Source organism: Adiantum capillus-veneris, chromosome 16 (assembly GCF_014529385.1).
Source record: "Adiantum capillus-veneris isolate H3 chromosome 16, ASM1452938v2, whole genome shotgun sequence".
Lineage (NCBI taxonomy): Eukaryota > Viridiplantae > Streptophyta > Polypodiopsida > Polypodiales > Pteridaceae > Adiantum > Adiantum capillus-veneris.
The window spans coordinates 119,921,447-119,945,597 of NC_140946.1; the positions used below are offsets into that span (position 1 = coordinate 119,921,447).

General features: G+C 38.8%; 1 pseudogene; it reads left to right on the forward strand.

The window, feature by feature from the left end:
• Positions 1-1,142: 1,142 nt before the first annotated feature.
• LOC147439747 (uncharacterized) lies at positions 1,143-18,837 on the forward strand (annotated as a pseudogene).
• Positions 18,838-24,151: the final 5,314 nt, after the last annotated feature.

Below are 24,151 nucleotides of genomic sequence, written 5' to 3' on the forward strand. Positions count from 1 at the left end.
TTCTCAAGGTGTGCACCATATCCCACATAGTGGGATCAACAAAACCGATAATATATCCCAGTCCCACTTACCCTAATATAATTAACAAAATCAACCATTTATAGTCTACTTAAAGACCTCTCTTCTTAAGCAAGAAAAGAGAAACCAAATGCTCGAATACCAATGTAATGGAAATTGCCTATTAACTTTGAGAGTAGCGAAAATTAGAGAAAGTAATTTTGTGAAATTACTTTGTGAGCATAGAGGGTGAACTTAATTGATGGTAGAAGCATAAAATAGCATTTAGTTAACTTGGCATGGGGGTCACATGCAAGAGACATGGGGGCTCTGCCAAGCAGCATCAATTGTTGCTCAACATGCTACAAGGGGGAGAGAGAGAGAGACCGGACTACCAATGAGAGACCTTCGATGACTCGTTCGGCCATCCACCAACCAAGAAACATAGCACAGCCAAGTCTATTACTACTTCTCTTCCATCTTGCAAAAGAGTGAAGCTGCTTGATTCACAATTCATGCATGTAGGAAAATGAAGCAATGACTCAGGTTCCTCCCTCTCTCTCTCTCTCTCCCTCTCTCTCTCTCTCTCTCTCTCTCTCTCTCTCTCTCTCTCTCTCTCTCTCTCTCTCTCTCTCTCTCTCTCTCTCTCTCTTCTCTCACCCCCCATGTGTGCGTGCGTGCGTGCGTGCGTGTGTGTTCCTCTATTCAGTGTCCCTTGCATGTAGTCTTGGATCGGCTCCTCAGTGAGCAGTGGATTTTCCATTCACAACCAGAAAGAGAAGGGCATTACATATGTAGATGGAATGTATTTTGTCAGATTCTACTCTCTTGATCATGTAACCTTTTGGTTTTTGCTAAGGTTCCTATTGTGGGTGTGCAGTTCAATGAGAGCTCCCAAGGTGGAGATCCGTAGGAGAAATTTTATGTAACTACGGAAGATTCAATGCTTCTTATGGAATCTCCATGACTGGTTCATATCCCAATTGGTGAGGTGGGAGAATCTCAGTGATGTGGAATGGTTTAGTGTGTTCAAACAAACAAAGGATCCAAGCCAGTACTGCATTAAATGCAGTTGCATCCACAGTGACATGTATGAGCAGGTGATGCAATTACACTATAAGGTCTACCAGAAGGGTCCAACAAACATGGAGATCAGCTCCGCATTTGCAAAGGGATTTGTCAAAGAATTCAGTCCTGTGTTGATTGCAAGCGGTACAGCTATGAAGTTTGATGATTGGGTTGAGTTTGCTGTGTAGTATTTGAAGGATCTTTGTGAGAAGGGCTACTATGAGGTCCATATCAACTAGCGGAGGATGTGTAATTCCTAGCATCAAGTTCCAAAACATGAGGATGAATCAGTGAAATGTGGGAGGGCGAATCGGACCGAGTAGGTATGGGTAATAGGTCAACTTCCAAGGGCACGCCATTGTCTCATTGTAGCACTCAGCAGGAGATAGAAAGCATTTCATTTTTTACTTGGAGGATTTGCAGCAATTGTCCTTCATCTAAGAACACAATTGTAGGATGGTCAAAAGAATCTCAAAAATGCACAACAGGAGCTGGAAGCCGCAAGGGTATTGCAAGCAAGCAATGCGAAGGTCAGTCTAGTTGTCGTGCGATGTGACGTAAGCTTGGCATGATGCTGCCAATGAAGTGTAGACTTTATCACAGAGATGTCATTTGAATGCAAAGCAAAAAATGGAGCTCAGAGACACTCGATGATTTGGGGTTTCCTCACTGTGAGGACAACCATGTTGATAGTTACATCGACATAACCTCTCATCTGGTAAGTGTTCGTGATTTTCAAACTAGCACCTTATGTTTGGTATGTGTGCATAGCTAACCTATGACTTACCATGCTCTTTTTGTCATTTTTTGTAGACTAAGGTGGAGGTCAAGGAGTCCAAAGTGCAGGCCGGTGAAAGTATACTGCACTTGCTGGTGCATATGCAAACCAGGCTACAAGGCTCTTTTTATCCCATTTCCCTATGTATTTTAGCTATTGCCAGCTTTACGATAGATAGAGGGGTGTGTGACAATGCTGGGAAGGACTATTGTACTGGCTGTGGTATGGTGCTTGAAGTACAGGAAATCCTTGCAATGGCTAAGCTGCCTTGTGAACATAGCTACCACTTGCTCTGCTTTGGGACTGAATGTAGGGCTTCCACCTACCAACAGAGCATACCGGTAGAGTGGTTGTGCAAGATTGCACGGAAAGAACATTCAATCCCACTAGAAATTGGTAAGATAATCATAAATGCCATGTATTCTAATCAGTATCTTCAAAATGCTAACCAACATAGTGGTAAGGTTAACTAGCACATATGGTATGCTAACTAGCATATTGGGTATGCTAGCTAGCATACATAGAATTATGATAAGCATTTTGAGCATAATAGTAGTATGCTACATAGCACTGGGTATGCTAGTTAGCATATTGAACATAATAACTAGCATATTTGGTATGACAACTAAGCATGAGGAAGAAAATCATGGATGAAGCACATGCTTCGCCTTATGGAGGTGTCATGGGACGGGCACCACGTTGTGACGTGTTTTGGCGGAATGGTGCGGGCCACCCCAAAGAATTTAAGATATTTTTTTAAATTCTTTTGGAACCCTTTGATATACATAAATCATGTTTGTACAAAGTTTACAAATGCGGTGTGTGCCAGTTGTCTCTCTACGCATGCGAGCCAGTCATGCGGGGTACATAGTTTTGATGTTTTTGTACATAGAAGTTTTAAGACTTCAAAGAGTGAGTAAGTGCTTTTAATTAAAAAATAAAAAACCTAAACTTTTATCATCTTGGTATCGTGAGTGGCTTGGATTTTCAGCTGTTGTGAAGAAGAAAGCTGTGTGGGGGTTGTGTAATGGACGTGCCCATGTGTGTGTGCAAGTCCTGCAACCTTGATTGGAGAGTGTGTCTCTCATCAAGAAGTCCATGAACATGGGTGGTGACCTCTGCACTTTCACCCCTCTTCTCTCTTTTTGGTGATGGAAATTGCGTGAAGCGGAGCTCTCTTGTACGCATGTGCCTGTTACTCAGGTTTGGCAGTGAAAGCCCCTTGTTATTGTTGTAAATCCCCCATTTTCCATGGTTTTTTTGGACGTTTTTGGCTTAACATCATGAGATTTTATATAACTCAATATTGGCATGGTTTTTGATGTTTGTGTGCATGGTTGGGAGCGACTATGGAGCCCCATCTTGCATATGCAAGGGTTGCTGACATGGTGTGAGGGTATGGTGTTTATGAACAAAAGTGAAGAGATCTTACCTTTTTTTTTTGGTTATTTTTCCCAAATTTTAATGGTCCTTTTTCTTCCTTGAGTGCAATTGATCATAGTTGGGGCTATGGCAATGTAGAGGGAAGCTAGTCAAGTGTAGGCGGGGTTTTTTGTGTGCAAGGGTGAGTATATTTGCGAGTGGAGATAGGATCCCATCTTCTTGAGAGAGATAATTTTCTTTTCCTCTTATATCTTGTGAGTATGGAGGTGTTATAGAGACCACCCCCAAATCCTTCACAACGTGCCAACAAAAAAGATCAGACTAAACAACTTTAGGCACTTCAAATAACAATTGAAGTGAAAGAGATAGATGACATGAGTCGGAAGTGGCAGAATTCCACCCCAAGAGAGCACTGACCCCAAACCTTGGTGCCCCTTTTGGTATTTTTTTATATTGCTTTTGAAATCAGTACTACAATTCAAGAACTCCACCCTTTGCAGCTTTCTGTCGAAGCTTGCCAAAGAATGAGCCTTCTGCACATATTTAAAGGCCCTTGGCCTTACACTCTCTGTTGTGTGCCTTAAGCTTATTTATCTTCTCCAAGCTATGTGTGTTTTCTTGCAACCCTAATTCCAACAAAGCACAACTCCATGAGTTGCAACAAGCAAGATTTTTTCAAGATGATCCTTGCATGAATGGAGTCGTCGTGAGTACGTTTATTGCATGATCGTTTCCTTGAAGAATGATGCATGTATCATAGGCAAAATGGTGCTACTTGTGTACATTACAAAATCTTCAACAACCATCCTCTTGCTAACTTTGTCTTTGGAAGTGCTAATGGTAAAGTGAAAAGGTGGCCTACATGTAGGAAACCATCAAAAGAAGGTAATTCTAAAATTTCAAAAAAAAAGGTTATCATTGAAGGTTAGGAGGGCTAGTTACAATCATAGCACAAGAGGGTAGCTATTCTATTCCCATACTAACTTTGAGTGACTTTTGTTTTTCTAATTACAAAATCTTCAACATCGATCCTCTTGCCAACTTTGCCTTTGGCACTACTAATGGTAAAGTGAAAAGGTGCCCTACATGTAGGAAACCATCTTATTTTAGAAAAAGGGTGGTCATAGGTACGTTACGAGGGCTAGTTACAATCATAGCATTTTTTTGAAGCTAATTTATTCCCATCCTAACTTTGAGTGACTTTTGTTTTTTTAATTTGTAGAACTGTTTTTGGGTACACAAGCTAGTTGAGATGCTCTTACCAATGGCAATGGAATATTTCTTTGGGAAAATACCCCGAGAGAGAGAGAGAGAGAGAGAGAGAGAGAGAGAGAGAGGGAGAGAGATATTATTATCGTCCTTGGAGGCCAAATGGGACCAAAGTTATGTGTGTTGTAGTATTTGTGCAAATGATGAGTGATTCTCAATGATCCAAAATTGTGGTGATGACTTAGGGGGGTCACTATATGTAAAACCTATATATCACGTGCGTTCAAGGAATATTTATAAAACCCCTTAGCTATAGATTTTTCATAAATAAAATAGACCATTTTTCCTATTCAATCTATAAATGTTTTTTTAAAATCATTTTTTTCAGAATATCAATCTCACCATTAACCTTACTCTTGCACAACATTTTTGAATCTAAATTGTGTGAAAAAGTGGGTCCTATTTTTGGTTTTTTCAAAGTTTTGCAACTATACCACTCTAAACTTCATGTTTGTGAGGTTTAGATTGCTAGAGGATAATCCTTCATAGTTTTCAATATGTTCTGATGCTTCTAGGGAGAACTAAGTGCTAAAATCGAAAGTTATGACCAACTTACAAGAATTGCATAATCCTGTTTTTTGGCCCAAATTAGCACTTTTATGATTTTTTTGGGTGGATTTCTTGATATTCAAATGAAATTTTGATTGTGTAAGTGGCATGTATAGCATGAAGCTAATCTTCCTTGAGTTTTATGGGACATTAATGCTATATAGCATAGTATATGATGATGGTTGAGGTTTTTTATTGTTGAAGAATACGATACATTTTAGTGTAGCAAGTATAGATTTCTCAATATTGCTACTTTCTTAGGCCAATTGTGTGTATTTTGTAGGTAGTAACCATATCTAATCATAAACTACAAATTTTGCTAGATATTGAGTAGTTTCCACAGGATTCTAGAGGTCATAATGCTAAACCTAGTTTTGTCATGTTTGCTGTATTTAGCACTTCATTATTGTCCCCAAGGTTCCACTTAGTAAGAGATCCATTATTCTTTTGACATGCTCCATGGATCCTTTTGAATCCAAAGGCCCAAAGGGAACTAATAAAACATGTATATAGTATCTGTATTGAGCGTGACTATAAAAACTTTGATGATAGGTCCGCTGTATGTTTTGATCATCAACCCATTGGAGTTCACGAGGCATTTTATCTCATGTCCTACAAAAATACCCACGCTTATTTATATGCAATCAACCGTAAGAAATGGTTGTTTTGGGAAAAATGCAATGGTCCATCAACTTTGGAGGCTTGTTGTGACCAAGAGATGAGAAATTCTACAAGTTTCTCATTATTTCCATATGAAGTAGTCCTTGAACTACAAGCTCATGAAAGGATTTTTCAAAATGAGTGGAGCTACTATGGTTTTGGATTTTTTTCCAAAGCCCTCAAAGGACACTTTTATGTCCTATTAGGTTAATAGACTAGTGTTAACATAGTGTACTTGATGGTAACCATTGTGACATCCTTCAACCACTAGATTGAAGTTGTCCCATTCCTTGAGTATGGCCTTTAAAGTTTTCCATCCATCTCTTTGAATTGTAGTTGCAAACATGTACTCCTCTGCATGTGCATCATACCATTCTTGTGTAAGTGATTGGTTGGTCATGAATATTTGTCGGTTACTATAAACAGTGACATTTTTAAAGTTAAAATAATCGACAAGATAAGGAGACTTCTTTGGAAGCTCATCTGGTATAGACCATCCATCCATGTGGTGTATGCTTGCAAAGTCAGACATACACTAGGGTCTACTATAACCATTGACCAAAATCTTCCCGTTATGTAGGTTGTGGATAGTGGCTCTCCCAGAGTGCTCAAAGAATAACTCCCAAGGTACTACAATAAAGGAGGTGTGACATTATTAATATATTTTTGGCCCCACATGTTAAACATGACAATATCAAAACATCATGATGCTATCACTGAAGGAAGAATAACTCTCCCAACCAGGCTTCCTTTGTCGCTCTTAGGAGAAGTTTGTAGGCTAAGCTGCATTGTACATTATATGGGGTATGTATAATACGCTTTATTGGCATAGTATACAATAACCCAAATTAAACAGACATATTATACAGTGCCACATCAATAAAAGCACTATCTTGCGTAATTTCCTAGCAATTAGATCAAAATACAGTTTGAACAAAATGAATAGTTTGATCAAACTATATTTTGATCATTATAAATAATTCTATATCAGAGGAATTCACGAGCATTTCACCATTGCGAGCATCTTTTTTGAAAGGTTTGCCTTGAGTTCACTCCAAAGGTGAACTCTAAAACCCCAAAAAAGTAAATAAATAAATTAAAAAAAAATAAATATATATATATATATATATCTATTGAGCTTTCAATTAATAAAGTTTATTTTAGTAAAAAAAGGTTTAAAATTCAGTTTAAAGTGATATTTAGAAATAGCATAGAAAATAGAAAATATGGTTAATACATCTCGTGTAGACTTTTACTCACACTTGGAAGTAAGTTAGTAAAAGTAAATTTAGTGATTGCTTACCATGTGTAGAAAAATTTCACACTTGGAAGTGATTTAGGTAGGTAGACTACAAATCTATTGACTTGTGTAGAGTTGACTCACACTTGAAGCTCACTTATGTAGGTTTAGGAGATTGCTTGCCGTGTGTAGAGTTAACTCACACTTGAAGGCTATATAAATATAGATTAAGTGATCTCTTGTCATGTATGAAACAAAACTCAAGAACAAAGATCTAAAATTTAGGAAATGATAGAATCGTTAAGGACATTGTAAATGGTTGTTGATTTTTCAAATAAGATAGCAATGGTAATGATTTGAATTTTAAATAGAATAATACAAATTTGTACAAATTGACACTAATTTGAGCTATAATGTTGATAATAGTTTAGTTGATGCTCATAGATCTCTTTACAATATGGTGAAAGGATATGAGTGGAGCTACATAGACGAATTGATAGCAGGAAATAACTCATCGAGGTTGAAGTGTAGATCTTGTGGCCATAAATCTAGTGGGAATGCACAGAGGATAAAAGGAAATGTGTTCAAAGTTCTTGGAAATGTGCTAGCTTGCAAAAACCCTCCCAAAGGTATTTAGAAAAAGTTTCTTGAATGGACTCTCAAGGCAAAGAGAATACTTGTCGAAGGAAAAAAGAAGGTTGACCCAAAAGTGATTAATTCAAGTGATTAATTCATCAACTAAGAGGAATCTAGAGATGACTTTGGAAGATGAAGTAAGCCAGCTTGTGTATGCACAAAGGGGTGAACACTACTCCCGCACTACTATTGCATACAATCAAGGATCTAGTGGCTCAAACCCCACATCTTCCACTTCTCATTTAAAAGGATGCAGTGTAGCATTGGTTGGTGGTCAACAGGCGTATAGCATGGTTCTACTTTGCATCAAGCATTTGGCAAGTAATGGTTGCTTGAGCTACATCTCAAGTGCACCCTAGCTTTGTTGCATGTGGAATCCCCTTTAATGTAATCTGTAATCCTATCTTCAAGGATGCTTTGATGAGAAAACAAAGAAAGGATTTGCCACACCTGATTACAACAAGATGCATATAAAATATTGAGATATAGTGAAACCTTTATCAAAGGGTATTCTGAAGCGTACAATTCTTGAGTACGTGCCACATTATGGATGTAAAACTGCTCTTGACGGATGGAAAAATTGTAAAAAAAACCCTTGATTAATGTGATACTGATTTGTTTGAGGGGATCCATTTTTATTGAAGTAATTGATACATGCTTGAAAGAAAAAACAAGAAAATAGCAAGAATATTCTCTCTCTCTCTCTCTCTCTCTCTATATATATATATATATATATATATATATGTGTGTGTGTGTGTGTGTGTGTGTGTGTGTGTGTGTGTGGGGGGGGGGGGGGGGGGGGGGGGGATAATTAATATGCGAGCTTTCTAGTTTACAGCTTTATGTCACAAGTTTAGAGCAAGTGATATTATTGCATGCCAAAATACTATTGTGCATGAAGCAATGCCACACAATTTAGAGATGAAATTATTATTTTATGCTACATGTATACAAAGCTACTTCAATAACAAGTGTTTTTATGAAGCTCCTTTCTATTAATGAATACATAGTTATGTGGATATCAAAGAGGTATTATGTATGCACACTTTGTACCACAAAAACTATTGTCTCTTTATACATGTGTGCATTTTCTACTGTTTAAAAAACATCAAGATTATTAAATACACAAAATAACCTAGTTGTCATGCATAGTGTGAGTTGTTTTTTTATCAAAGAGGTATTATGTACATACACACTTTGTACCACAAAAATATTTTCTCTTGATACATGTGTGCATTTCCTACTATAATTTAAAAAGACTTAACATCAAGATTATTAAAGACACAAGATAACTTAGCTGCCATGCATAGTGTGAGTTGTTTCTTAAATATTTTTATTAAAAAATTCCATAGCTAGTCAAATTTTTTATAATAATTTGGTTGATATTATCATCTTCATCAATGTACAAAGTCCTCTCTTTCATAGAGCATTTTGGACTAGTTGTATTGCTAAAGTGAGGGATAGACAATGTAATGAGGCATGCTATAGAAATCATACATTACAAGGGGTATCATCCCGAATGAAACTCTCATCAAGAAATTGTTATGCTTTCAGAACTCCCAAGAACAACAATTTTTTCAGCAACCGAAGTCTCCTATCATCAACTTTTTTGCTAACATTGGCATCTCATACAATGCGACATGCCATCAAAATGCAAACACAAAAGTTTATATTTGGAAAGAGGTTCTTTTTCCCCAATTTTTTCAAAAACCAAGAGCTTCTTGGCCCTCTAGGCCCTCCCTTGTCCATCATACCTTGTGATCATTACAATCTAAGGGACAACGTCACTGCATGTTCTTCATTTTGCATCTCTCTGTTCCTTGTGTAATTTTAATGGTTCACATTGGATAAATTAAAATCAATTATGTCGGTATCATTTAATCATAATGTTAGCACCAGCAAACATGTTAGCTAAACTATTGATTCAAAAAAGGCATACCTACAAAGCACTTTTTTCATATCCAAAAATATATTCACTAGAGAAATAAATGTAAATGTGTACGTATTTTTTATATTTTTTGTGAGAAACTATGGCAAGAGCTACCCTATAGAGAACTAAAAGTGCAAACAATACATTTAAAGAGCTAGTATACTAGGATTATTGGCTTGGCTTTAAAAATTATAGGGATTTTAATTTTCACATGATCATAGCTTTTTTTTTTCTAATAACACTTGTGAACATGTTAATAACATGTTTACATCCTTTCATGCTCACAAAAATGCCGGTTTAGGGTGACTTGGGAACTGGCCAAAACCCTGCTGCATTTTAGAGAAGCGCACCAGGTCGTTGAGCATCTGCGATTCCTGCCGTTCTCCATCAAATTTGTCAGTAAGCCTGATGGGGTAAATGGTCCCTTTGGGATATTGTTCCTTATCATCTTCTCACCCATACGTACTAACATCTGTATGTGTGGACGTGAGTGGTTTTGTGTGTACTTGTGCAAGCATTTGCACATAGTCGCAGTGGGGTGTATGCATGATAAGGTGTACCCACTTTCAACAGTCTCCCTCAGCATAATTACCAAAAAATAATCTATTTTTTCACACTATTATATATATTTGACTTGCTTGCATGTACTTTTTAGCAAAAATATTTGGTAGCCACACAAAATGCATAGTATTAAACACTACGGAAAGTTTCAATCTTCAATTTTTAAACAAAAATGCAAATTTTAGTGTGCAAGAAGTACTCTAGTCCAGCCTGTCACAACACTGTGACCTTGATGATCAATTTTCTATATCTTCTTTGCTTAACTTGTCCTTTTGCACAACAATTGACAAGCAATTTAACTTGATTTTTTGATAATTTTTTGGGTCTCTATGTAATTATTATTTATTTTTCTTTGTTAGAATCACTCTTTAGAAAATACTTAATTTTTACACCATCTCTTTAATAATGTATAGACTATTCTTCAAGATCCAACTGTTATTTGATAGATTACAACCTGTAGAATGTGACAAAGTAAAAAAGTAGAATCTTTAACGGTTCATTTTGTTTAGATATAGCTCAAAAAATAGCAAAGACTATTTAGAGGATCTTGAGGGAGTTTTTAAAGAAAATATAATAAATAATGTATATTTCCATTCAATTTTTCATGTATCTTATGGCTTTCATCATAAAGTACTCATAGAAAAAAAATTGTGTCGATTTGAGTTAGAGATAGGTACTTTTCTACTATTTTAATTTTTCACTTCCATAATTAAGTTAAGGTGTGGTTCATTAGGTTTGGTAAAGTGTCAAGCCTAGAAATTTTGACACTTGTCCATATTCCATGGTTTGGTCTCTTTCTCCCAATCCTACTTGTCTATTCCATGTCATAAAGGAGGCTGCCACATCACCAAAAGTCCATGTCATCACCCTATGTCACCTTCCACATCCCATAATCAAAAGTTTGACTTTACACTTGGCATACCACAGCATCCTAAACACCACCTCATCCACCACCCTCAATTGCCACCTTGCATGCCACCTCACATTAGATGCCATGTCATCCACCACCTCACGTGGCGCTTGTTTGTGGTGCTTGCATAGCTTGCTATGTCACCTACTACCTCACAATCCACTAAGCATGGCACATCATTGACTCTCCAACTCACCATCCACCTTTTTGCCACCTAAACATTCCATGTCACCATTTTTCCATGTGACCTAATGACATGGAAGTTGAGGAGGATCTCGATCGCCATGTCATATTGTCACATAGGCAGTCGTGTCATCCATGCATGGCCACCTCAATAGCCATCATTTATTTTTAATTTTAGTAAATTTTATAAATGAATAAAATATATGAGTTAAATAGCATAATTATTAAAGTGCAAATTAAAGTAAATTAATTTTTATCTTTTAATATATTTTGTTACTTTATAATATTATGATAATTATTAAATTTTTATTTATTTAAATTAATATTGAATGAGAACTTAAGCATTATAATTTTTTTTGAAAAACAAAATCACTTAACATAAGTCATCTAACTTAAAAGATAATTATAATTTTATATAAACTATTTTTCAAAAATTTAATTGGTGCAATCTTATCAAGATTTACACCTTTTCAAATTAAAGTAGGGAGACAGTGTATATGAAACCCCTTTTTTTTAGTGCACTTTATTTGAGAGTTTGAGCGTGAGTGAGTTTTGGAGCATTTATGCTCCTTTGATCCAATCACTAACTATTCTAACACTCATTTCCTAAATAATCATGGGTTTACAGGCGCGAAGGTCTTGAAAGCAAGATAGCAAGCACAAAGACCTCGTCCACAAAGTTTGAGATGAAGAGGCAATTCCCCATGCGGAAGAAAATCAACGGAAAGCTTGAGAATGCAAGCAACACTCTAGAGCAATATTACGTGTGGATGTGCTACAAGAGCCCACTATAGGCCCTACGATGATCGAAGATTCTGGGGGTGCTCACATGCATGTGTCACCATAGGAGGGTGATACTTGCAACATTCCAAAGATTGATGGCACATGCTTTCAAAGAGTACTACTTGAGTATCATCCTGGAAATCTATATGGATGACCTCTGTGTACACTCTCGCCTAAGAGAGGAATATATAGAACACCTCAAAAAAGTATTCGAGGGTTAGGACGTATAGGATCTATCTTAACCCAAAAAAGTGTGTTTTTATGGTCAGAAAAGGACGAATCTTATATTGTCTCAAAAAATGGCATATCCACGGATTTGGATGAGATAAACTGATTATGGAAATTCCTAAACCCATCAATGCAAAGCAAGTACAGTGCTTTGTGGGACAGTGTGGTTATTATAGGAGGTTCATACATATGTATGCAATCATTGCCCAACCTCTTTATAGAGTTATAGTGATCTTTGAATGGACGGATGAGTCTGAGAAATCATTTAAGAAAATAAAAGATGCTCTCATATCTACTCCAGTGTTAAAAGCACCGGATTTGGAAAAAATCTTTGACGTTCATATTGATGCGTTTGCATTTGCTATAAGATGTATTTTGACTCAACCAGGGGACAAAACTATGGATTTTCCAGTCTACTATGCCAGTTGACAACTTAACTGTGCTAAAACAAACTACACCACCATCAAAAGAACTTAACCGTGCTTAAAAGAACTACACCACCACCGAAAGAGAGGGCCTTGGAATGATTTATGCTATTAAGAAATTTTGTCATTATCTCCTTGCAAATAAGTTTGTGCTTTTCACGGACCATCAAGCTCTCTTATACCTTGTAAACAAACCATGCAATACAGGACAAATTGTACGATGGTTCATCATATTGCTTGAGTTTGAGTTTATTGTAGTGGTTAAAAAGGGAAAGACGCATTTGCAAGCAATCACCTTTCTAGATTTCCAAATGGAGAAACTCCAAAGGGAGTAGACTATGATATCCTTGATGCATATCTCTTCAATGTAGAAATGGTACCTAAGTGGTCCTAAGAGATAGTAAGCCTACTATCACACGGTGGAGAATTTGATACGACTGACCGAGACCATAAACCATGAACGGTTTGGTAAGCTAAGAACTTTCAACTGATTGAGGGGACATTTATATCATCTAGGATTCGGCAATATCCTACCAGTGTGCATAAGTCCGGAGGAATACAATGCCTACTTGTTGGACGCACATAATCAGGACTTAACATTTCATTACTCATCCACAAAAGCTTATTAATGCTTGAGACAATTAGGAGTGTATTGGCCAACTATGCATGTTGATGTTCAGGATTACATGGCTAGCTGTACCAAATAAAAATCAAACCCACCAGTAGAACATGCGATACTATTTCAAATAACAGTCACATCGGAATGGAGTCAATACATTGTTGACTTCTTGGAAACGCAAATATTTCCTGCAAATACCACTAGAGCATGTCAGAGAGTGATAGAAATTGAAGCTCGTGACTTCACTTTAATTGAAAACCAGTTTTATAAACCTGGAAAGGATAACCAGCTTAGGCTGTGCGCAATGGAAAGCATGTACTTTCCAATCCTTGAGCAAGCACGTGAAGGAATAAGTGGAGACCATTTATGAGGGGAAAAGACAACAAAATTTTTCATGACTGCTAGAATACGCTGGCCAACATTACGTATGGATGGGGAGGAATATACAAGATGATGTGACTCTTGTCAAGGCACCAAATTGCCAATAAAACGGGATGAGATGCCCGTATGGACATTGATGGGACTAGAGCTTTTGCTAAGTGGGGAATAGACTTTGTGGGACCAATTTAACCTCCGCTTACAAAACACATGTCCAATATATCATTGTAGCCACGTATTATCTCACTAAATGGGTCCAAGCTAAAGCTACACAAAATGCTGATGCCAGGACTACTGCATTATTTCTATATGAAAATGTATTTGTTAGGTAAAGGTTCCGTGTACTCACCTTTCTCTTGCATTCATTTAGTCTTTGGCATGTCCTTGGTGGTTTCCTCTGCCTATTCTTTCTAGGAAATTTAATTTTGTGGAGTCATTAGGAATCCATTATCGTGACAATTTTTCCTTTATTTTTTGTTAATTTTCTAGAGAAAAACAAAGTAAAATAGAAAAAGAAGGTGAAATGGCGACATAGTGACAAAAGAAAAATATTGAAGTGGTCAGCAAGTCAACGATAGATTATGGTGAAGACGGGGTGCAATTATGAGGAAGTTATGAAAAGCCTGATTTTGCTAGTTTTTGAACAAAATGACAAAGTTTCCAGAAACAGAGCAAATAGAGTCTAAATGAAGAAATTTTCTCTGAGCGTAAAGTGCATTTTGTGACAAGATAGGAGCACATGTCAAGTCTGGTAACAAGTGGCCCGAGGAACCCCGATATAAGATAATTTGGGCCCACTTATTAGCTCATTTTCACCATTGACAAGAGAGAAGAGCTTCAGAGACCTAGAGCACGCAGACTTTCTATGACTATGTATGATGCACATGACACACCGAGTCATGCCAGACATGAGAGGTAAACTCATTACCATATGCTCTTCTTGTTCTATACTCACTTCGTCGTGAAAAACTCCAAAAAGTTGCAATGTGGCATCGCTTGAAAGATATCAAAACGGGCCTGTAACGCATCAAACACTTACACGATAGCTACAAGATTTGATAGGGGGTTAACACTAGGTTGGTAATGGGACACTTTTATGTCCTGTTAAGTGACCATTTTCCTTGAATTATATCAAGAGTTTCAAAATGGATTTTGAGGTGCTATCTGTCTAGAAAGTTGTCTCATGAGCTGAAAAAAACTTGACATTTTTTTGGAATATCAATTCCATCTTTAACCTTGTCCTTGCACAACATTTCACAACCTAAACTGTGTGAAAAAACGGGTCCTGTTTTTGGCTTTTTTCAACTTTTTGCAACTATACCACTGTATAATTCATGTTTGTGAGGTCTATAATGCTAGAGAACTATCTTTAGTAGTCCTCAACATGTCCTGATGCTTCTAGGGAGAAATAAATGTTAAAGTTGTAAGTTATGACCAAATTACAAAAATTGTCAAATCTTGTTTTTTAGCCAATTTTAGCTCTTCTATGATTTTTTTGGTGGCTTTCATGATATCCAAATGCAGTATTGATTTTCTATGTCGCATATTGTAACATAAAGCTAATATTCCTTGAGTTTTGGGGCACCTAATACCCTATTTTTCCTAGTAGACAACGATGGTTGCTTTTTCCAATTATAGAAGAAAACGAAACATTCTAGTATATCAAGTATAGCCTTTTCAATATTGTAAGTTTCTTGTGACAACTACATGCATTTTGTAGTTAGTAACCATATCTAGTCATAAGGATCAAATTTGGCTAGATACTGAATACTTTCTATGGGATTCTACAACTCATAATGTTGAACCCAGTTTTTTCATGTTTGCTGTATTTAGCACTTCATCTTTGTCCCCAAGATTCCCCTTGGTAAGATATGTATTATTCTTTTGACATGCTCCATGGCTCCTTATGAACCTAAAGGACAATACGGAACTAAGAAAACATGCATATATTATTTGTATTGAGTGTGGCTATAGAAACTTTGATGATAGGTCTGCATAATGATAAAAATTTAACTTTTTTGTACCTATTTCTTTTGGCAAAACAAAAAATAGTGAGTGAGAAGCAATCATATGTTCTGATCACCAACCCATTGAAGTTAACTAGGGAATTTATCTCAAGCCCTACAAAAATCCCTAATCTTATTTTTATGCAACAAAACGTAAGAAATGACTGTTTTGATGAAAATGTACTAGTCCATCAACTTTGGAGGCTTGGTGTGACCAAAAGATGAGAAATTTTACAAGTTTCTTATTTTTTCCATGTGTAGTAGGCCTTGAACTATAACCTCATGAAAGGATTTTACAAAATGAGTGGATCTACTATGGTTTTGGAGGTTTTTTTCAAAACCCTGAAAGGACACTTTTATGTCCCGTTAGGTTACCAACCTAGTGTTAACCCTAACCTAGGAGAACACCTCTATGACCTCCAATGCGGGTTTAGGTCAACCAGAAAAAACCTAACCTCTCTGGGTACTATAGAACTTTGAGTCTGAAACACCATCTTTGATCTTGGGTACATGCATTCTCAACCAATTCCACTTTTGAGCACATTAGAGCATTACACACACCATGGGGAAGCTACTCACCAAGTTTGGGCCAAAAAAAGTCACAGTAGACATCATATGCGTATGATGTCTACTCTTCATAAATTGACTTGCTACTGTGAATTTTGAGTAACCAGCACCTTGATCACATCCTCATAAGCCTTGCCACCAACTTTCATCTATTTGAAACTCATTTGGCCTATTTTTGCCCAAGTATGAAAAAAAGACACACAAAACCCTTTGTTGGCCTCTGCCACCCACATTCAATCTCAATTTCAATTCAAAAGCCACAAACACTTTGTATATGCTATAGACATCATACTCAATGAATCTGGAGTCATTTGTTGATAAAATACATCATATGTGTATGATGTCTCCAATGCCAAATTGGTCACCAACAGAGGTTTTGACCAAACCCATGTTTTGACTATGTGCCAATGAGTCCATTTACTAAGTGCCAAACCATTTGAATCTCCCATCATCCAAATACACCCAATTTACGGTTTCAAAACCTCTATAGAGCTTATGAGCAAAAAATTAGCTCAACCTTGATTCAAATCCCAAACGAGGCATATATATGTGATGTACAAGCTATGGGCTATGCACATGATAAGTTTTACCTCAATCTAAGCACATAGACATCATACACGTATAATGTCTCTATACAACTATTTATAGAGGTGTACATTGATGATGATCTTTAGAGATCAAGGCAATACATTCTTGGATAGCACCCAATACCGGGAATCCTCGAACATTGATGATGATGATGATTATCATCATCATAATTTTAGCTTTTACTTTATTATTTTATTTGTACCCAAATATGGTATTGGATTCACCAAGATTGTATCAGTTTGGTCTCATAGGTCATTTTGGCCCTTTGAAGATGTTTAATATAACATTTCATTTCATTTAATTTTCTTTAGTATGACAAAGCTATCATGTTGCTTTGATGTACTTTTTATTATTCAACCATGTGTGATTACGCAATGCTCAGTGAGGGATAGGGTTTCCAAGAGAGGTAGGGTGGATGGAATCAACGGACACGAGGATGAAGAAAGAGAGATCCCATCGAGTGCAGTGTGAAGGAATAGAGTCGTAGTTGGGGTGGCAATGGATGGAGAAGAGGTCGCTAACATGGTGGAGAAGAGGCAAGGTGATACCAAGCGAGGAGAAGCTTCAACATGGCAGTTGGAATGAGTCCTTTGCTCTTTATATATTAGTTCTCTCCATAGTATTACCATCCCCCCCAACCCCCATCCCTCTCTCTTTGCTCATGTTCAAGATGGGTTTGGATAACTAGGATGCTAGAATCCCAACCAAAAGTTCATATAGTGTTGGGAGGTTGTTTTTGGTTTTCCTTTGCACTAATTGGGATATGTTCCAAAGGGTAAGAAGGCATGATGGTCTCACTTTGTGAAGGCAGGAGGGCAAGATAAATAGTGAGCCAACCAATTTTAAGGGAATTTTCAGGTTTGAAAGTGCAACAAAGTGTTGCTGGCCTCGTTGAAGTAGCTACTTGTTGTTGAGAGTGGAGAATGGACTGGCACATGCGGCAATAAGGCCGATGCTCCCAACAGCCCTCCTGGCAAAGAGTACCGCTTGTCACCACCATTATAAGCTTCTGCTGCAAATCCATCTCACCTCCTCTTACACCACCCTCAGCTTGTTAATCTTCACAAGCCGCATGCTCATACGTATACATGTAGATGCTCTCTCTCTCTCTCTCTCTCTCTCTCTCCACTCATTGGCCTTACACTCCCCACACAAGCTCTCATCTAAAACAACAATGAGGGCAATGTTGGACTCATTAATTCTTATGTCTATTGGTATCGAGAGCTGATTTTGCATGCAATCTTGCCCCTTGCATGCTCTATTGTAGTATTGTATCCTCGCTTGCCGAAAGGAGAATGAAGACGTGGAGTAGGAACTGCAAGGCATGATGTGCAAAATCAAGCTCTCTCTCTCTCTCTCTCTCATCTCTCAGACTCTCTCTCTCTCTCTCTCTCTCAGAGAGAGAGAGAGAGAGAGAGAAGATTGGTTACTCAAGATGCTGGCGTAACTATCTTGAATTTTTGTTGGAAATAGGGGCATATCAAGCATTGATGAGCAAGGCAAGAGAGCAAACTCGTGACCCTATTCTGTCATATTCGATCCTTGCAGAGGTAGGACATATCCATTTACTTCCAATGCTAAGTTCGAAACATGTTTTGAAGATGCATGCATACGCAAGCATGAGCGGATATAGACTGCATTATCACTAGGGGGACTAACTCCGCAGAAGGAGGCATGACAGGATGAGGCTCTCCTCAAAGATGTGAAGGAGTTTCTTTTATATATAAGGATCTTGGAAGGCTAGACTTGGGGTTTTTGGAATACTACTTTTAGTCTTCTAGTATGAGGAACTCTTGGTTGAAAGGAAGAGCTTTAGGGCAAGGGCAAGAACATCTTGTATTGAGTGCAGGAGATTCAGTTGACATTATGAATCCATTTTCACATGGTGCAATTTGCACCAATGAAGATGATTGTGATTGCTTGTTGTCTGCATTTAATGTTGTGATTAGGGTTCCTAGCTTTCATGGGTTAAAAGACTTCAACATTCAAGCAGGTAGTGTGAAGCACAAGAGGACGAAGAAGATGAATAAGCACAAGCACAAGAAGCTCCGCCATCTTGCCCGTAGGTCTCACAAATAAGGAGTGGGTGGCCTCATGCGCAGTGGAGCTTCAATTATAGGTTTATTCAACTTGAATGCTACATTTTGATCAAAAAATTGCAACGTTGAGATACTACATGTTTTTTGTTCTTAGAGAGGACAATGAAAGGTTTTAATAGGTAAGGGTTTTGTTTTCAATCCAAAGCTTATTCACCTAGTCAAACTATTCCCCCTCCCCCCTGCTAAATTGAACAATTCCACACTATCTATTTTCCCTTTCAAAAGAGAGAGAGAGAGAGAGAGAGAGAGAGAGAGAAGGGGGGGGGGGGGGGGGGGGGGAGGAATATATATGTATGTATATATATATATATATATATATATATATATATATATATATATATATGTATATATATATATATATATATATATATATATGTATATATATATATATATATATATATAGAGAGAGAGAGAGAGAGAGATAGATAGAGAGAGAGAGAGAAAGGGAAGAAAAAAAGCTCGCTCCAAAAACTGATTTTGGCGTGAAGCGAGCTTTTTTTTTTTTCTTAGTTGAGCAAAGATTTGGAAAAAGCTCCCTCCAAGGCTCCCTCCAAAAGATCTCTCCACACCTCAACTGAGGCACATCCTCTTCGGTCCTAGGACGTTTAGAAGAGCCTTCGGCCCTATCCTTGGTCTTCATTTCATGCAGTAGCTGTGACACAAGCTACATTCGTTCTTTGATTCTAGGTTTGCCTTTTATTTTTGGATGAACCATAATTTCACTTGTAGTGACTTGGCCCAATAATTGTTTTACTATGTTGTGCATAACTCCATTAGTGTGCAGAGTTGGGTCAAATGAAACAGGGAATTCACTGCACAACTTCAACCAAACTGCTCCACAAGTTCAATTACAAAATCATCAAGCTTTTCTTGAAGTGGATCAAATGCCCGACTCAAATGATTGTCTGAAGCTCCTGACAAGCGCAAGCGCAAAACGGACCCCGACGGCCTCAACACCACGACCGTGCACGTCGAACTCGTCTTCACGGGAAGTGAACAGGGGGGGACCACCTAACTTTGAGCGGCTAGGATGCGGACAATAGTGATTAAATTAACACTAATATTGCACACCGCAGAGAAGGAGAGAGAGAGAGAGAGAGAGAGAGAGAGAGAGAGAGAGAGAGAGAGAGAGAGAGAGAGAGACTATAGTGCATTCTCTAGGGAAAATTCCATATACACAAAGATTCTACTCTTGTGTGTGGTGACCCTTGAAGTCGGGGTGTGTGCATGTCTTCCTTCTCAAGTGCTGACTCACAAGTGTTGCCCCCCCCCAAAATGTTGCAAGTGCCTGCAAGTGCTGCCAGTGCTCAAGTGCTCCACTGCTCTTCAGTAGTGACCTCTCAGTGTTCTTTATAAGTGCAAGTTGCATTAGTTTAGGATAATCTCATTAGGTTAGGGCCCAAATCAGGAGAGACAAAGCAAGGAGCCGAGTCCCAGATGGTTGACCCTTGCTTTGTTTTATGAGAACTTTAAACTGATATCTCCTAGGTGGGCCTTTGTGACCATCACCTAGAGAGAGGTGGCAATATACAATTGTTTTTTTATACAAGATTTTTTGGCTTGAAAACGGAAAAGTAGATTACCCTATGGATGTTTACTATGGAGATGCATCGTAGATGAGATGCCGCTGAATGGCGGGCTTTGCTGGTGCGTCGGTGTAGCACGTTCGCCACTTTCGGGGCTGGCTAGGGCATGCCTTTGGCGTCTTTCTTTGAAAGATGGTCGCCATCACGTGTTTTTGGTGTGTTTGTCAAAGCTTGTCGTCCATCTTTGTTGTTTTCTTTTTGGTTTTCTTCTTCTTGTGCATGCGTATGGCGTGCGTGTATTTGTTTAAATGTGTGCGTGCGAGTGTAAGCGTGTAGTGTGTATGTAACTGTGTATGTGCACTCCTGCATGTAGTGTAAGTGTGTGTGTGTATGTGTGTATGGAAAGAGAGCGAGAGAGATATTTTTTAACTGAAAGGGAGGGAGAGAGAGCAAGACATGGGTGAGAGTTGTGTGAGTGTGTGTATGGAAAGAGTGTGTATGTGTATGTAAGTGTGTGATGTCTCGATAAGTGTGTGTGTGTGGGAACGAGAGAGAGATATATTATTTTTAAAAATTTTTTTACATGTTGGCTCGGCTGACTACACAGAGAACAAGAGAGGGAGAGAGAGCGTGAGTGAACGAGAGGGGGAGAGAGAGGGAGGTGGAGTGTGTGTGTGGTGGGTGTTTAGAGAGAGAGAGATACTCGGACTGAGCCAGCTGCTACACAGACAACGAGAGAGAGATAAAGAGAGATAGAGAGAGAGGGGGGGAGAGAGAGAGAGAGAGATGGCGAGAGTGAGAGATGGAGAGAGAGAGAGAGAGAGAGCATGGGTGGAGAACGAGAGAGAGAGAGAGAGAGAGAGAGAGAGAGAGAGAGAGAGAGAGAGAGAGAGAGAGAGAGAGAGAGAGAGAGAGAGAGAGAGAGGGAGACCATTGCTGCATGGCGGGCCTCGCTGGGTTGACGAACGAGAGAGATATATATTTTTTGCACCCTGCATGGGTTGGTGTGATGAACAAGAGAGAAAGAGAGAGTTTTGGCCTGCAATGATAATGGAGGAGAGAGAGAGAGAGAGAGAGAGAGAGAGAGTGAGTGAGTGAGAGAGAGAGAGAGAGAGAGAGAGAGAGAGAGAGAGAGAGAGAGAGAGAGAGAGAGAGAGAGAGAGAGAGAGAAGGTGGATAATGGAGGAGAGGAGGGAAGGGTGGTGCCAAGGGAGGGGTGGCCCACTACACGTGTGCGAGCAAGGGAGGGGAGGTGGGTTGGCGACAACAACATGCAAAAAAATGTTTTTTTTTAATTTTTCTCCTTGCATTATAAGCTCCCCGAATGGGGTTTGTTCTCGTGGCCGCGGCTCGTCAAAGCCGGCCATCATTAGCCCTCCCCTTCTGGCTAGAGGCATTCATGCATCTAGCTCTGTTTCTGATTCTTTGGCACTTGTTGGAGGGCTCTCCCTCCTCTGGAATGTCTACTATGAACTCTGGATCAAATCTTTAGAAGTACCGTTTGAGCCTCCATCCATTGACTCTGGTTTTATGAATGCGGCCATCTGCTTCCATCAATTTGTAGCTACCATTGGTGTATCGCATTTTGACGATGAATGGCCCTTCCTATATTGTCTGAAACTTCTTATCTTTCCTAGTGTCAAATCTGTTGTCGTATCTCAATACTTACATGCCTTTCTTTATACCCTTTTCCTTAAGCTCTTGATTGAACGTGAGTCGGTGTCATTCTGCTTGCCTTGCATATTAGTTGATCTCATTTTCCCTATCTAGTTGAAGCCTTTCTAGATCCAAGACGTGGTTGCGGAGATGGGCAATTGGGCATTGTAACTGACTAGCCATGACTTGCAAGCTGGCTATCTATACCTCAATGGGTAGAATGGCCTCCTTTCCATATACCACATGAAAAGGGGTAAAACCTAGAGATGTTTGGAATGTTGTGTGGTAGGCCCAAAGAGTGGCCATGAGATGCTTATCCCAATCACTTGTGTAGTTATTCACCTGCTTTGTAATGATCTTACAGATCATGCCATTTACCTTTTCCACTAGACCATTGCACTGTGGATACTATGGAGTGGAGTTTCGGTGCGTGATGCCTAATTTTTTCATCAGTTCTCCCACCTAGTCGCCTCTAAAACCTGGTTCTCTATCAGATATTATCTCCAGAGGTGTGCCAAAGCGGCAACAAATGTGCTCAAATATGAACTTTGCCACTTCTTGGGCTGTAATGCGTGTGGTGGTTGCTGCTTCCGCCCATTGGGTCATGTAGTCTACACCAACTAGAATGTACAATTTAGTGATTGGGCCCTTGGTAAAGGACCAATTTCATCTATTCCCCACTTCTCAACCGGGCCCTATGAGATGATAGGAGTCTATGGCTCATAAGTTAGTGTTCGATCACTAGATACGTTACAAGCTCGACATGTTTTACACCAATGATGCACATCCCTGTTCAGACTAGTCCAAGAGAATCCTGCTTGTAGAATCTTCCTACTAGTAATATCTAGAGCAAAGTGGCTGCCACAAACACCATCATGGAAAGTTGAGATTACCTCCGTGATTTCACTGGAGATTGGAACTCACTTGAGATTCTGGTCTTTGCCCTTGCAGTACAAGGTGTTGTTTATAAGGCGGTATCTTGTTGCCTTTTGAACAAGGCATTTTTTCTGGCCCTTGGTATACCCTTCAAGAAATTCTCTTGTATCTAAGAAGCTGATGATATAAGGCATAGCATCGCTACCCTAAAAGAGGGGAAGCTTCAGTTTGATTGCTCCTATAGGAACATCTTGTATTCTTTCCTTGCTAGAGCATCTGCTTCTTGATTTTCTGCCCTAGGGACATGAAATAATTGCACTGCATCGAAATTCCTTAAAAAATCCTTAACTTGGTGTAATTGGCCAAGAAAAACTTAATTTTCACAAATTCAAGTGCCATTTATCTGCTTTATTAAGAGCATCGCATTGCCAAACACATTTAGGCACTGAACCCCTTGCAAAACACATTGTTCTAATCCAAGAACTAGGGCCGCGTACTCTACTTTGTCGTTGGAGTGGGAGTGTAGCAACTGCCCAATAGAGAATACCTTTTCCTTTTGCTCATTGAAAATGATAATGCCAGCTACAGATGTTACCATATACATGTGGTAGTGATGTGTGTGAACATACTAGGACCGTCGAGGCATTTTTTCCCTCTTTAGGAGGTTTTTTCCCGCGTGCATTGTATGTACGTCCATCACTCTATGGCTATCTATCTTTCCATTGCACACTTAGTATTATACTCTCTATTGTGTGCCTTGAGCTTCCTTCGTCTTCTCCAAGCTATGTGCGTTTCTCTGCAACCCTAATTCCAACAATTGGTATCAGAGGAGGTTGCGTCCTCCCGAGCTTAGTCGCCAGTAGCTCCAGCACATGCCACTCACTTTCTTTGATTTTTGTGAGCTTTGGAAAGCATTCGCAGGTCGATAAAAATTTTGGGAGAGCTTGTAGAGCGCAGTCTCCTCAAATTTCTGATTCGGGCTCATTTCAACCTTTGTTTCCACTACAGCCAGGTCTGCACAGGCAATTTTGTCATTTTGTGCAAATTTTTTGTCAAAGCCAATTATTGTGTAACAGGTCCCATACAATCTGTTGTAGGTTGTGCTATATAGAACATGCTGGTATCACTCAGTTTCTCCTCATTTTGGGCAGTTTTCACATCAAGTGCAGGCATTTTCCATGGCTGGCAACAACACAGATGTGTTCAAAATGTTTGTTGCTAAGGACAGATTGGATG